Source organism: Pipistrellus hanaki, assembly GCF_964339955.1.
Source record: "Pipistrellus hanaki genome assembly, chromosome: 7".
Taxonomy (NCBI): domain Eukaryota; kingdom Metazoa; phylum Chordata; class Mammalia; order Chiroptera; family Vespertilionidae; genus Pipistrellus; species Pipistrellus hanaki.
Window position 1 is genome coordinate 43,077,360 of NC_140509.1, and position 12,964 is coordinate 43,090,323.

At 40.8% G+C, this 12,964-nt stretch overlaps 1 pseudogene across 1 annotated transcript; it reads right to left on the reverse strand.

The window, feature by feature from the left end:
- Window positions 1–5,565: 5,565 nt before the first annotated feature.
- Window positions 5,566–6,091, reverse strand: LOC311625252 (ferritin light chain-like; annotated as a pseudogene). The gene has a single exon. The product of its transcript is annotated as a ferritin light chain-like (transcript).
- Window positions 6,092–12,964: the final 6,873 nt, after the last annotated feature.

Genomic DNA, 12,964 nt, shown 5'->3' on the forward strand with positions numbered 1-12,964 from the left:
AAAGATTTTTGGGGGCAAATATTCACTTTGAAATGATTTTAATGTCATTATTTCTTTTAAAAAATCATTCAACACTCTAATGTGTTGGGTTTATTATCAGTAAGTTCTTTCCCCCCCCCCTTGATATTTAGACTAAAACCTCTCTCTTCTTAATTCCAGTCTATTTCCCCTCATTAACATCCTCTTACTATGCTGGTGATTTTTTTCTTTCTTTCTTCATGTTTACCTCTTCCTGATATTTACAGAAGTACAAAGGAGAATTTGTGAATTTGGGCAAACTCTTCTGAAGAGACCTCCCCAAGGATCTGTTACAGACAGTTTCCTCTCTGCAGGTGGCACAAGCAGAGATCCACGGGTATCTCTGGTTATTTCTCATGAATAAAAGCAGAGAAAAAGCAAAAGTCACCCATTTGTAAATTAGAAAGAATGGGGTTCTAGCCTCTCTTTTGAATTTCCTCAAGGGCTTTAAATTATGAGGTAAGCTCCTGAGGTACCACGTGCTCTTCAGCATTTATACCATTGCTTTCAGAATTGGATCTGGAGGGTTTAATTACAGCCTGGGGGGTTGATTACAGCTATGGTTCACCCGGAATTTCATAGTAGGATTGTGAGTGTGTGTGTGTGGGTGGGGGGGGGGAGGTCTCAGAGATTCTATCCTCAATTAGATTATTTGCGCATGCTGGAATTTTATTCCATGCTCTGACATTTTGTGAATATTTCATTTAGCTGTCTAATGATATTTGAAACACACACACACACATACACACACAAAAAAAACAACAACAAAACAGGTTTTTGTTCTTTCTTTGCATTTTATACCATGGTTCAATTCTGGAGTCTTTTTTTTTTAATATATATTTTATTGATTTTTTACAGAGAGGAAGGAAGAGGGATAGAGAGCTAGAAACATCGATGAGAGAGAAACATTGACCAGCTGCCTCTTGCACACCCCCTACCGGGGGATCTGCCCGCAGCCAAGGTACATGCCCTTGACCAGAATCGAATCCGGGACCTTTCAGTCTGCAGGCCAACGCTCTATCCATTGAGCCAAACAGGTTTTGGCAATTCTGGAGTCTTTTAAACCCCAAAATGATATCTAGATCTCAGCAATGATTTTTATGAGACAAATGATAAACTTTCATAATTTTTCCATGTAACATATTATTTATTTGTCAGAATATTAATTTCAAGATGTTGTGTTCAGAGTGTAGTGAGGTCAAGTTTTAGCATCTGTTAATAAGTTATGTTTTGACTACTTTCTCACAAATCAAAAAATGTTTTCTTATCTTTGATACCTCCAACAGAGTGGAAAGATAACATTATTTTTTATTCTATTACAAAATTGATTGTTTTCATTGTAAGAACTTTGAATAAAACCAGAATCAGAGATATGTCAAAGTTATGAAGTTAGATACAAAAGCTACATGTTGATTTATTCAAGCAAAAAATCATAGCAGAGGAATGGACTTCTTTGATAGTTTACAGTTTTTTTCTAGCTTTCTCAGAAGGCCTTTTAGCCTTAATACCTATCTGAGTGTTGGTTAAAATATGACACCAAAACACTTCAATTTGAAATTGTAAGTTCTCATTTTCTTCTCCCTATTCTTTCATTTTCTTCTCTGTTTTATGTTTAAGGCAAGTGGAAGCATAGGAGAACATGAATTAAAATTAGCACAAAAAGGACACAAAATAGCTGGCCAAGGGTTACCAGCCTTTCTGCTCTTGACCTGGAGATTTGTGACCCTCTACCAGTGGTTCTCAACCTTTCTAATGCCAGAACTTTTTAATATAGTTTCTCATGTTGTGATGACCCCCCAACCATAAAATTATTTTCGTTGCTACTTCATAACTGTAATTTTGCCAAGGGTCACCTAAGACCACTGGAAAACACAGGTATTTACATTATGATTCATAACAGTAGCAAAATTACAGTTATGAAGTAGCGACGAAAATAATTTTATGGTTGGGGGTCACCACAACTTGAGGAACTGTATTAAAGAGTCTCGGCATCAGAAAGGTTGAGAACCACTGTACTAAACTCTTTATAGAGAAGGCCAGAGGAGTCTCAAGTGATAGGATTGAGGGTTGGTGGTGATTGTGGTGGTTGTGGTGGGATAAGGAACAGAGGATCTGAGGACACAGTGCCCACCGAGATTGCTGATGAGGTGACAGTTTATGGCAATGTCCTCCTCCATGAGAATGTGGAGCCCAGAAAACCCCAGATTTTTTTTCCAGCTTTCCATATCCACAGCATTTGCAAAGCAGGGGAGAATGCCACCTTTCCATTGTTCTGTCTTCCTTTTCATGCTCCTGGCCAGGGCTTGAGTTCACAGATGTTTCAATGAGGTGCCAGATCAACTGACATATCCTAGCTGGTGGGATGTTTAGAGTTCTAATAAAAGGAAAGAGATGTTTAGTCTTTTTACTACCTCCAGTATCTTTTGACCTAAAAAAAAATTGGAGTAGGGCATCAGGCAAAAGTAGGCAAATAGAGAGAGGGGGTACTGTGGCCTTGGCCTTGTGATATGGTTAGTTCATTTAACTGCCTTTTATAAATACTGAACATCAATCTAGTCAGGATTTTAACACTACTTACACAAAATAGGCACATCATTAAGTCTGTACAAGGAAAAAACCGAAACCTAGAGAACTCCAGCCCGTAGTTTAATGTCACAAATAGTAGAATAGACAAGATCACACTTAGAAAGACCTCTTGCCTTGTTATCTAATCTATTCTTTCAGGCTGCAGACATCCCTTTTATTGTCTGGTGAAAAGAAAAAGAAACTCATTTCCTGAATTTACTATAAGATTTAAATAGACTTGATAGCCTAAAATGTTTTGTTTTTTTTTTCCTAGAAGACCTGCGACATTAGAATGAATGCTGAACATTTCTGAATTCTAATTGTGAAGCACTAATGTTGTGCATTAGCATTTAGCCTCGAGAAGTTCTTACTTTGGGTGCCAAATTAAACTAATTTACACTTACTAACTAACTAAACATTTTCTTAGCGTGATACAATGCCCAGATTTCTACCATTATATTAAACTTCGCACTTTTCTACTATTTTACAAAGTTGTAGGAGGAGTGACATGTTTCAAGCTTTGAACCATGATTCTTCATGACTTCCTAGAGGATTGTGATACAAAGGTCCCAAATATACTAATATTTAATTGTCAGATGATATACAAACTGTCCCGATGAAGGGCATCGCCTGCTGAGTTGAATGTCATTACCATGAGGACCATCCTGAAACATGACATATCCGCAACAAATTTTCCTGAGAACCTGTCTATGTCTATCATTACTAATCTCTCAACGCAGCAGATGCTCTGTGCAATGTTCTTTAACCAACTACATGACAGAAAAATCAAGCAAGTTACATATGATATAGGAAGACGTTCTATTGAGCTATTTTGGGAAGCTCACCCCAAAGTCTTTACTTCATGAGATTCTCATCTAGATTCGGTGTTCTACCCTATAACCTTATTTATTTTCAGAATAAAGCACAGCCAGACTGCTTCTACTTTAATTTGAGCCTCTGTGGTTCATCTACAAGCTTTGAGAGGTGACTGGGGTGAACCACTGGATTGTGACTTTCATTTTGAACTGGTGCCTGGCCATTTCCCTGGAAAGCCCAAGTTTTAGTCATGAGTCAGGAAAGGGCCAGAGGACCTTTGTAGGATGACGGCTTACCTGGCTGAGCATTAGTCACTCCATGCTGGTCTTGGAACACGGGATGTTTCATTAGCTGTGGGAAGTATAGCATGTTTTCTGAAAAATATCCCCTAGAAATCGGATTCCAAAGTCCCCTTTATCCTTGGGTTGTTTAAGCTGCACACATTCCCCGCCTTGCTTTGTTAGAGCCTGGATCCCTGCCATTCCTATGATAAAGGCAGTGGGGAATGTCTCACCTATCTTGGTAATTTGAGCTTTTGTCCTGTTTTCCAGGCAAGATTTCAAACTTTTAATTACCCACTTAGTAAAACCCAGATGTCCCATTTCAAAGACCTATTCCCATTAGGGAATTTTCATTTCCAAGCAACAGTTGGATGAAATCCTAGAGTTTTACTGCATCCCATTTCCAGGGCTTCAGCTTCACTTTTTCTTTTCCTGAGTAAATAGGACCCTAAACTTTTAATTCTGAAAACCTATTTTAGATAGAATTTGGAGTATACCACAATCCACTACATTGAAACTTTCTATCTAAGCCCTAAATGGTTCTTTTCAAAATATTTCTTAGCATGCATTTGGTTCATAAACCTTCTCGGGGTGCTAAGAGGATAAGTGACTTTCAATTTGAAAATACATTACAAAGTGTTCCATCTCTTAAAGTTTAAGGAATACCCTGGTCAAGGTCTTACAAGTTTTACCTGACAGTGATTTTGATAAAGGGATTCATCACTGACTTGGAAAAAGGCCAGAGTGAGATGGCTCTTGGACCAATTTAGTGAGGCAATGAGTATTGGCAGGAAAGTGTGGGTCTTGTGTGACCTTGTTTACATAGGATATTTCCACAGCTGTGCTTGCTGAAAGTCTCCACTTCAATTGCTATCTCCATCGACCAAATTGGCTGTTCTATTCACCTGTTGACGGCATGCTGCATCAAAGAGCCATTTTTTAATTTCAGGAGAAGATAAGTTGGGAATTTAAACTGGTTATATTGATGTGTAGGTAAAAATAACAATGAAAGGACTTAGCTTTGATAATCACATTGAGATTTGCTTATTTATTTTGCTGCAAAAGTAAGGTTTATGTAATGTGGATCTCCTGTGGAAACTGTAGATGAAGAAGCAGGGTCCCAAAGAAGTCAAATCACTCAGCCACAGGTTCTTCCTTCCTGTTCTCCCTCTCTCACCTCTTCTTTCACAAAATAAGTTCTCTTAAACAATGCTGAGCCTTCTGTGAATCTAGGTGTGTACTAGTACATAAACAGATGTATATGCAGATTTTCTCTTTCTCATTCTTACAAGTAGTCTTTTCGTTTTTTAAAATATTTTTATTGATTTTTTTACAGAGAGGAAGGGAGAGGGACAGAGAGCTAGAAACATCTATGAGAGAGAAACATCACCCGCTGCCTCCTGCACACCCCCTACAGGGGATGTGCCCGCAACCAATGTACATGCCCTTGACCAGAATCAAACCTGGGACTTTTGAGTCCGCAGACCGAGGCTCTATCCACTGAGCCAAACCAGTTTCGGCGTCTTGTCTTTCCTTTCCTTTCCTTTCCTTTCCTTTCCTTTCCTTTCCTTTCCTTTCCTTTCCTTTCCTTTCCTTTCCTTTCCTTTCCTTTCCTTTCCTTTCCTTTCCTTTCCTTTCCTTTCCCTTTCTTTCTTTTCTTTTCTTTCTTTCTTTCTTTCTTTCTTTCTTTCTTTCTTTCTCTTTTCTTTTTTTTTTTTTTCCTGCAAAAAAGCTTTATTGTTTCATTTGGTCCAAGGCATGGGAGAGGCCTTCAGGGTGGTTAAAAGAATGGCTAGTAGTTCCAGGAAGTGGCTTAGGTAAAAGCCAGAGACACCAGGGGAATCTAGGTGGGGGGCTCTGAGAGGTTTCTGGGCTTCATAGTCTCCTAGTCGTGCTTGAGAGTGAGCCTTTGGAAGAGAGACTTGTCCAGCCCAGCCTGGGGGCTTGCCAGCCTGCAGATGTCAGTCAGGTGGTCGCCCATTTTCTTGATCGGTTTTACCTCCTCATCCGGGAAGTGGTTCTCCAGGAAGTCACAGATATGAGGGTCTGCACTGGTAGAAGCCAGGCCATGCAGCTCCAAAAGGGCCTGGTTCAGGTTCTCCTCCAAGGCCAGGGCAGCTTCCGTGGCGTCCTGAGTTTGGCCCAGTCATCCTGGGAAGGTTTCTGCATGACGTGGAAGAGAATGTGGCCTCCTCACTTGTTTTGCAACTTAAGAAATGCTCCATGCCCTCATGCTTATTCTCAGTCAAGTCTCAGAAGAAGTGATCCACACCCTCCCAAGCCACATCCTCAAGATTAAAATAGTAGCCCAGAGAGAGGTAGGTGTAGGAGGCCCGCAGATGAAGGTTGGCCAGGTGATTGACCAAAGCCTCCACCTCAGTGGAACAATTATGATGAATTTGGGAGCTCATGGTTGTTCAGCAAAAACAGTGGTGTATTGGCTGGTCCTGGAGGTGGTTCTGAAGGTGGTGACTGGGTGAGACGCAGGAGAGTGGCTGGAGACTGGAAGAACGGGCGTCCCTGGGTCTTTCCATGCAAACACTGTTGAAGCAAGAGACAGATCTTGGACCTTTAAAAAGACTGCACAAGTAGTCTTTAAAAAAATATATATGCTTTTATTGATTTCAGAGAGGGAGAAAAAGTTAAAATCATCAATGATGTGAGAGAATCATTGATTAGCTGCTTTCTGCACACCCCCTACTGGGGATTGAGCCTGCAACCCAGGCATGTGCCCTGACCAGGAATCAAACTGTGACCCTCCTCGTTCATAGGTTGATGCTCAACCGCTGAGCCACAATAGCTGGGCTTATAAATAGTCTTTTAGTGAAACTTATTGTAGAGCACATAACCATAGTGATAGCTTGTTCCATCTGAGTTGCTTTTCTAATGTAGTATATAGCAATTGTGCCAACTGCTTTGTAACATAATTTGACATCTATAGGCCTATAGATTTGCATCAAACTGGAAGCCTCGGGACAAGCAAATAGGCCTCTTTGACAGAAAGACCAAGCTCCTGTCTGCTGCCTCTGGCTGTGTCCTGGAGGCTGACAATCTAAAGGACCCATTCTCTGCTGGTTCCAGTTCTGTGGGGCCTGCAAGAGAAAGTCCCACTGGCCACCAGAGTGAGGCCAAAGAGGGGTGTCGCTAGTGACAGCCACAAACATCGGGGCAGCAGTGTCTTGTCAAAGCTGACCCAGGAGACACTGGTGTTCTGGAGTGGCAGAAAACCTGGGCTAAAATAAAAAGATGGTCCTTCCCCCTCCCTCTCCAAGCAAGGTGGAGCGGAGAGAGTGTAAAAATGACCTGTCAGTCTCCATCCCACAGAGCATCCAGCAGCCCCAAATGTGTGTCAAACCAGATGCCCGCTGCTCAGCTGCTCAGGCCCAGGCTCAGCAAACCAGCGGGCCTCACCCACACCCAGCCCCTGCACCCCTCAGGTGATACTCCTCCCTGGGCCCGAGTCCTTGCCTGCTAGAAGTGTTCAGGTTGCTCCAGCCTGTGGGTCTTACCACTGGTTTTCAAAACTAGATATCTGGGAGGGTCCTTCCTCAGTTGCAGATCTTAAAGTTGGGGTTTCAAACCCTTCTCTCCTCAAGGAGCAGCTTGGGTTTGAGCTTCCTCCAGACCGTGGGCCACGCGCGGGGGTGGGGAGGTGGGGGTTTGTGGTGAGATTGTGAGATTGTGTCCCAGCCTCTGCTACCTGCTTCCATGTGGCTTTCCCCTTGTTCGTCAATTTGAAGGAGTCTAGGTGTCACCAGCCAGTTTTTAGGTGGGGTGTGTGTGTGTGTATGTGTGTGTGTGTGTGTGTGTGTGTGTGTGTGTGTGTGTTTTCCCCAGAGAAAGTTGTCCCAGGTGTACCCAAAGATTTAGTGGGTAGATCTGGTGTGTAGACTTGGTGGGTGGAGGTGAGCTCAGGATCCTCCTCTGCCACCATTTCCCACATTGAGATTAAATTAAAGCACAGATCATTAAAACTGCTGCTTCAGGGTGGCCTTTATCTGACCTGGAGTTGAGGAGCTAGGCTTGGCAAGGGCAATTCCAGGCTAGGATGCAGATTGTGACCTTTCTGGGTGAGAGGTGCTATTTTATTTATGGTTTATACTCTTAAAGGTGCTTGCACAGGCATACAGCATCACAGTAACCTATTTCCCACAACTGGAAAGGCCACATAGGAAGACCTTGGGATGGCAGGCAGAACTCCCGGTGTTCCGAGTCCAGCATCATCATTCACATTGAATTGTATCTGAGTGATGTCCATGGAGTGCAGGTGTGCAGAGGCTAGCACAGCTTTGGAAGGTTTGCCCCCACTCTGCCCCTGCCTTCCGGTTCTGACTTCTTCACTCAGTCCTCTCCCATTGCTCAGCCCCAGGCACTTGAGCCTTCTTGCCGGTGTCTGAACACACCAGCATATTTCTAGCCACAAAGACTTTGTACTTCCTGTTTCCCTGGCCCTCCTGTTTAACACTGCAATTATTCCCACATTCTCCGTCCTTTTCCTTTATTTTTCATCATTTGTCACTATTTCACATAGCATATATGCAGTTTATGTTGTATACTGTCTGGTCTTTCTCTCCACTCCCCCCAAGTCTGTGAATGGAGTGTTTTATTTTTTTCCCCAATGCTGTGGCCTAGCAACTAGACTAGTGTCTAGCACACAGTATGTGCTTCATAAATATTTCATGAATAAGTGAATAAAATACAAACTTTTCAATATATTAAAAATAGATCAGAGTTACTACAAAATAAAGAAGTCTTGAATTCCTGTGTACTCTGTATTTTAAAAGCCAGAAAACTTGATAATTTTGCTCATTTCAGTGGTGAGTCATGTGACACGTTCCCTGCCTGATAGGCAGGGCTCTGATTTGGAATGGAAAGTTTCAACTCGGTAGATGGAACCTAAGAGGACCCTTGCAGAGACCTGCCAGTCCTCTGTTGTTCATCGAAGGACATGTGGAGGCTTATAACAAAGTAACCTCAGTTGGTGTGGCAGCTTAAGCGTCAACAGCCTAATGCCGTGGCTTTTATGAAAAGTAAGATTGAACGTTAGAGCGACAATATCAATTTCTCATCTTTGTCCCAGATCTAGCCATCTCCATGCCTCTGATCCCAAGCTTTGTCTGCCCTGCTGCTACTGCACAGGGATTTGTACCAGCTCCCTTTACGAAATACGTTTGCTTCTCCTAGAATACTGCTTTTGTGAAAACGTGAAAGCAATATCAGTCTTGCTACTCAGTCCACTTCATAATTTAGCATTGTTTGGCCTGAATTTAAGGGAATTCCTGATTTGTAAGACAAATGTGGCTATTCCGAAAACATGGTTTGCTCTCAAAGCATTTTATTTGCAGTGTGTTTTCTGTAAAGTATATTTCAAATGAACGATAACACGTGTGGGAAGTTGTATACGACATTCTATGAATCTTCGGTGTGTCTTAGTTGTGAATATCCAAATATTTGTTCCAAGGAAGTGACTTTCGTATTCATAATTAAGCATCAGGGGCATGTATATGCTCTAAAATGGGTAAATGCATATGTATATAGAAAAGTGGAAGTACTGTCAGCACTGTCATTTTGTGAGATAGACCAGCTTCTCAGTATGATACCTGGCACTGTCTCTTTTGTCTTGCTATGAAAATTGAGCCCTACTTGTATGACTATGTGTGGTGGTGATGGATGCTATTAAGGAACACGGTGTTTGATTCTCACCAGCAGATTCTCCAAATGCACTGGCAGAGCAGTTGGGTCATCGTTAGGTAGCATGTGCTTCGGTCTTAATGCACATGAGTTGGCAGTATTCCTTTAATTGTCCCATTTGTTTTATATTGCCAGGTGATTTTGATTAATGAACCAAAACAAGTGAATTTGTGTACAGAAGACAGAAAGAATTATAACTCAGCTGGTTGCTCTTAGGTCAGTACAAGTTACAATAGAAATACAAAATCTTGTCATTGATGCAACATTAATTCTTTCCTTATTGAGTGGGCTGAAGTACCTAATTAAAATCCCAACATTTCCTAACCCCTTTCTAATATTCTCACACACTAGAAAATTCTACAGAGCCATGAATGGAATATCTTAACTTCCCAGTCACTATGGATCTTCATCAAAAACAGCTTAGATTCTACTAAGTACCAAGAGATGCAAGGAATGAGTGGTCTTCCACTCCACTCATTCTTCTCCTGCTTTTTCAGGAGTGGGAAGCACCTGGCCCCCCTCTACCCTGAAGTGCAGGAGCCTAAACATGCCTCCCCATTTCGAATGTTTTAAAAATATTGTGATTTAAACAGCTTTTATTTCCTTTAGGTATATTATTAAATTAGTACAAGTACAGTGCTTACTATGTGATGAGGGTGTTCTAAGTGCTTTTGGAATAGTTACTCTTCTTTTTCCTATGCATTATTTTGTCCCTTTATACCTCTTTGTTTCAATTACACTTGCATATTAACAACTTCTGAACCAAAGTCTTTCTCTCAGAATCAGGTAAATTTAAATAGTGCACCAGCCAAAACCAGTTTGGCTCAGTGGATAGAGCGTCGGCCTGTGGACTGAAAGATCCCAGGTTCCATTCCAGTCAAGGGCATGTACCTTGGTTGCGGGCACATCCCCAGTGGGGGGTGTATAAGAGGCAGCTGATTGATGATTCTCCCTCATCTATGTTTCTAACTCTCTATCCCTCTCCCTTCCTCTCTGTAAAAAATCAATAAAATATACTTAAACAAATAAAAATAAATAAATAAATAAATAAATAAATAGTGCAACAATTTCTCATATGATGAACATACATTCAAACGATGAAAAGGTATCTCTATACTGTATAAGAATGGTGAGAAATTCTTTTGGGTCTCTGGATGCCAAAGAAACTCACTGATTCATTGCACATATTTTATATTTTGGTAAGACGACGCTTTCTTCTTTTCCCAACTGCATCCCTCTATGCATTTTTACCGGCAAGTTGAAAAGGCTTGATAGTCAGATAAAGTTGGAGAAACACAGGCTCTAGTAAGCTTCCTACCTGAAAAGTCATAGTGCATGTTTTCTTATCAAGATTCTGCAATCAAGACACCTGTTTGTAGTAGGGCTTTTCCTCAAAAAATTAAACTGTGAATTACCATATAATCTATCAATTCCACTCCTGGGCATGGACCCTAAAAATCTTGCTATTGATGCAACATTAATTTTTGGAGGAATCAAGTAGATATCTGTACATCAGTTTCCGTGGCAGTGTTATTCACAATAGCCAAATAGGTGAAAGCTAATGTGTGTCCATTGATGGGTGAAAGGATAAAGAAAAGGTGCTCTATACATACAATAGAATATCATTCAACCTTAAAAATGGAGGAAGTCCTGATACATGCTATACCATAGATAAAACTTAAAAGACATTATACACAATCAAATCAGCCAGTCCCAAAAGAACAAATACCGCACCATTCCATTTATATGAAGTACCTAGAATAGTCATATTCATAGAGACAGAAATTAAAATGGTGGCTTCAATGAGCTGAGGAAAGGTAATGGGGAGTTATTGTTTAAGGAGTACAGAGTTTGGGAGGATGAAAAATTTCTGGAGATGGTTAGTAGCTAAGAGTTGACAATCTGAAGCTACTCCATGCCACTGAATTGTCCACTTAAAAATTATTAAAATGGGCCCTAACCTGTTTGGCTCAGTGGATAGAGCATCGGTCTGCAGACTGAAAGGTCCCAGGTTCGATTCCGGTCAAGGGCATGTACATTGGTTGTGGGCACATCCTAGGTAGAGGGTGTGCAGGAGGCAGCTGGTCGAGGTTTCTCTCTCATCTATGTTTATAGCTCTCTATCCCTCTCCCTTCCTGTCTGTAAAAAATCAATAAAATATATATTTAAAAAAATCAATAAAATATATTAAAAATATTAAAATGGTAAATTTTATGTGATATCTATTTTACTGCATAGAAGAAAGAAAAAAAATCTGTTTTCACCAAAACTTCCTAGTTTATTTAATCATAAGACACTTTTTCTCAAGGAAAGAAAGTTTTTGGAGGAATAATTGGAACACAAGAAAAACCTGGTCTATACACTCAACATTACATTCAACAAGTGTGAACTGTCGTAATATTACTTCTATATATAAAGCACTTCTGTGCCTCCTTTGTTCATATGATACTTAAAACCCCTTTGCTTGTACACAACCCACCTAATATCTCATCATACCTGTATAATTATGTCCTCAACTTGGACAGTGGCTTCAAATGAAGACAAACATGGCAGTTAAAATCTATATAACTTGATAATGGTGGAATAGAGTGGATCTAGGTAAAGACAGTGCAGAAGTTTGAATCTGTGTACAAGAAAGGTAGGGGCTGCCATTGTATCAAAGGGACAAAGTGGGGTAGCAGTTCAGGAAAGCAGGGAATAAAGAGATTTGCTTTGGTCTCTCCCACTCAAACGGGAGTTATCAAAGTCCCCTTCCCCAAGGTGACGTTACAACTAAGGAGGCCAAGTATGTGGAGCAGCAAGGAAAATAATACCCATGAGAGTACCTGGCTGCTTCCTCTTATTCTAAACAAGGTTCTGTTTTTGAAGGGCTTTTTTGTTGTTGTTGTTCATTTTGAGACATGCAGTTTAAAGAATACATTTTTTAGAGCTTTCATTACGCCTGTTATTATAAAGACAAAGAAATTAGGACAGTTATTTAAAAAGCATTCCTTGACTTTGTTCCCTCATAATGAAAGCTATACCAAACAAGTATTCTATAGGTGTCAGGAGTAAAGAGCACAGCAGTTTGTAGTCAGACTAGTGGACAGAAGGCATCTCTAGCCTCTGGAACATAATATTTAAAGTGCTCTAGCCTTGCACCAAGTGAATTAAAGTTGTCTAGTCGTCATCAACAACTTGAGATATAATACTTGTTACATGAAAACATTATCAAGTTTTAAACAAAGGGGAGGGGGAAAAACTATATTCGTACTGAGCCTATTACCATAAGTAATGCAGCAGACACAAGTTGTAGATTTTAAATAATGTAGATGAGGGCCTTATGTTCCTCAGGTTCAGTGCTTAGCCCAAGGCTGAGTACACAGTAGGTGTTCAGAAATATTTGTTGAATGCATGGATCAATGATCGAATTGATTTCTGAAGGTTAAGAACTGTTATCATCAAAGAGCTGAGCGGCGATGAAATGTGTATCCTGAGTGCACTTTAATATTATCGCTGACATCCGAGAGTTAAGGGAGGGATCACAGGGTGTAAAGTGTGTTAGCACTCAGGAGAGACAGGGATGGTTTATTGTACTTCCAAGAAAGGTCAGT